The sequence below is a fragment of the Aptenodytes forsteri genome, unplaced genomic scaffold (assembly GCF_000699145.1).
Source record: "Aptenodytes forsteri isolate BGI_AS27 unplaced genomic scaffold, ASM69914v1 Scaffold7, whole genome shotgun sequence".
Lineage (NCBI taxonomy): Eukaryota > Metazoa > Chordata > Aves > Sphenisciformes > Spheniscidae > Aptenodytes > Aptenodytes forsteri.
Window position 1 is genome coordinate 3,544,660 of NW_008795919.1, and position 3,344 is coordinate 3,548,003.

A 3,344-nucleotide genomic window follows, 5' to 3' on the forward strand; every position below is an offset into this window, starting at 1 on the left:
TGCAGGCGGGGGCTGGCAGCGGGATGCTGGGGGGTGCTGGGTTCAGCATCAGGGATGCTGCTGGCCCTGCCTGCCTGGAGGTGCCTGCCTGGTCCCCAGTGTTGAGCAGGACCCCCCTGCGCTCCCTGCCCCTCCTGCCACTCTCTGCTGCTGCTTCCCTGCTTCCTCCGCACTCTGCCCCACTCACCTGCCTCTGGCTACTGTCCCTGCTGGTGGCTGATCCCAAACCACCCCAAAATCCCCTTCCCTTGATGTGTTTCAGGGCTGGCAGGGGCCATGCTGCCTGCATCCCCCTGCCTGGCACCCAGCGCAGGGCCCCACGCTGCCTGCACTGAGGGGACACCGGGGCGCACCTCGGCCTCTTTCCTTGGAAAAAGCCAAGAAAACACCTCTGATCTCCAGAACCAAACATGGGGTGTCTCCATAGCGATCACTGGCGGCTCTTCTTGGTGACCTTGGCTATCATGCTGTGATCCCAGTGCCACCCGGGCCCGCCTGCAGCAGCCCCTCTGCAGCTGGTGGCCACTGAGCCCGGATGAAGTCTCCAGCCAGCCAGAGCTGGTCCCCATCCTGGTCCCCAGCGGGGCTGTGGGGTGCCATGGGGTGCTCTGCCCTTTCCCATGGCTCAGCATCCCCCGGCCCAGCCCCGCTCTCAGGTGCATCCACTCCTGCTGCGGAGGTGGCTGCATGACGCTGCAGAGACTGCCCCAGCCGGAGGCGAGAGAGGGCTGGTTTACAAAAAGACACAAATATTTGCAGCTGTGTATATGCAGCGGGGCTGCAGGGATCCATCACCCGCCCACCCCGGGGGCAGGAGGGCTGGGACCCCCCCATTATGGCTGTCCGGGGCTGGATCCTTACCCGGGGTGGGGTGATTCAGCCCCACGGCTTTCGGGTCACTCCAGCAGGCTCTGCCGGGCACTGGGCACATGGCTCTGTCTGGGTCCAAAGCCTCTCCATGAGCTTCCCTGAGAGCAGGGGGGGATGAGCCCCCCCGTGCCAGCTGGGCAACCCGCTGCTGGTTCTTACATGCTTAAGTAGAGAAGACATCAATTAGCGCCACTGCAAACTGCCCGCGTGCAGGGTGCGCCGGGGGACTGAAAAATTAATGAGGGCTTAATTGAAGCAGCATGGCTGCCAGGGCTGAGGCCGGTGCAGCTCAGCTCATGGGACAGGGTGTGCTGAAGGGGCACAGGGGGCAGCTGGAAGAGGTGGGGGAGCACCAGGCTGGGGGTGTGACAGGGACACCCTGGGGACAGGGATAAGGGCGGCTATGGGGTACTGGGGTGTCCACATTTTTGGGGCTGCGACACCTTGAGTCCTGGTGCTGGGGAGGTGCCCGGGCTCATGCGGGGCTGGCCACAGTAGTGGCCCCGAGCACATGGGCTGGAGCACCCAGCTGAGCCCAGCACCCAGATCCGGGCACCCCAAGCCCTAACATGAGCCCAGGCTCAACTGGGACGTTGGCCCTGGGATTGCGGAGGGGGCACCAGGCTGTCCGAGGGGACAGGCTCTGCAGACAGCGCTGGCTCTGTGGCAGCCCTTTCCTTCCCACTCCCACAGCAGCATCACCCCGGCTCTTGGCCCCGGGGTCCCCGGGGTGCAGAGCTACCAGGGCCTCACCGGTTCCTAAAAACCTCATTATCCAGTGACTGCTGCCGAATACAAAGGGCTGCAGCTTCCCCCAGTGGCTACGGGCTGCACCAACACGGCTTGGGGGGCTGTGCCCAATGGGGGGGGACCCCGCAGCCACAGCCCCCCTCTGCCCTGGGCCACTGCAGCCGGATCAGCCCCCCGAAACTGCTGGGAGCCGTGGGGAGTGGGGGTCACCGTCGCTCGCCCTGGCTTCCCGACAGCCCTCATCCCGCTACACTGCCAGATTGTCCGGCTGCAACACTGGCGGTGCTCGGGGCGCCGGCGGCTCGGCCAGCCCCTCTGTGCCCCCCACGCTCCTCTCCCATGAGTGTCACCACGACACGGTCCTGGGCAGGACCCGTCACCCTGGGTGGGGTCAGCTGGGCAGGGCTGGGGACGGGGATGGACACCATCCCTTTGGGACAGTACACAGCACTCACAGCCAGTGCAACCCCACAAAATCCCCCATTTTCCAGTGGCACACTGGGCAGCAGCCACACAGCCCGAGCATGGGACTGGTGGGCCATGGGCACACGCTGGGACATCGGGATGGGCTCCGGGTGGCTTCTCCCCTGGCACAGCCCCTCTGCGGGTGGCACATCCACAGGCACGCGTGCCCAGGGGGAGAACCCAGTGCCAGCCCCGCTGTGGGCAGCGTTTGGGCTTGAGCTGTGCTTTGCAGAGAGTTTTGGAGCAAAACAGAGATTTCTCACTCGCTTGCTCATTTCTTCTGCCACTCCCTCCCTTCGAGCCGCATATCCTCACCAGAAGCCTCAGCCTTTTACCCAGCCGCCCGCCATTCCGGAGCAGGTCCCTTCCCTGCCCGCTGCACCCCAGGGCCGAGGCTTGGTGCTGGGTACCCTGGCCGGCATTGGGGTGCTGTAGGGTGGGCACCCATGCCGTGCTTTGCTGTGCAGAAATGCCCTTGTAAAGGAGCGGGGAGCTGTTGCCACCCATGCTGTGTCCCTGGGGGGGCACCTCTGGGTGCTGCTGGGTGAACCAGATGTGGGGTGACCGCAACACTGGGGGTCCCTCTTGATGTCCCTACCATGGTGCCCAGCACTGGCCTGGGAAAAGGGGGTGCAGGGCAGAAAAGCAGAAATACTCCAATTTTGGGGTTCCCCACCTGCTTCCTACCTCCCCAAGCAGAGCATCACCCCTATGGGAACAGCTCTGCGCCAGCCCAAGCCATCCAAAACCCTCCTGGCCCCGGTCTGGGGAAAGGCGAGGGGGGACGAATGGTGCTCCCTTGCCGAAACGGGGCTCCCGGGGCATGTGTCTGGTTTGGCCCCGTGGCAGTGGCACTGGGTGGGTTCGGTGGCTGATCCCCTCCCCAGAGATGGGGGCTGGGGTGAAGCACTGCTGTCCATGGGCTGGGGCAGGAGCAAAGGAAAATTTGGGGCCTCCCTCCCCCTGCTCGGAGTGGGCTGCGGGCACTTGGGCTGCCAGGGCTGTGTGGGGCTGGCTCCGCCGCGGGGGGGGGCACAGGGACCCGCTCGGTGTCACCACGTCCCCCAAAAGCAGGGAGGAGCACCCCAGTGGGACCCAGAGCCCTCTCCCGGGCAGGCCGCAGAGGTTTGCCGGTCGGCACGCAGGGGGTTAAGCATCCCCGTCTTCCTCACACTTGAGACGTCACCGTCACCAGTGGCTTGGGGGGGGCCGGGGGGCTATGGTGGTCTTTGTGGTGCATTCGGCAGCTGGCGCAGGGC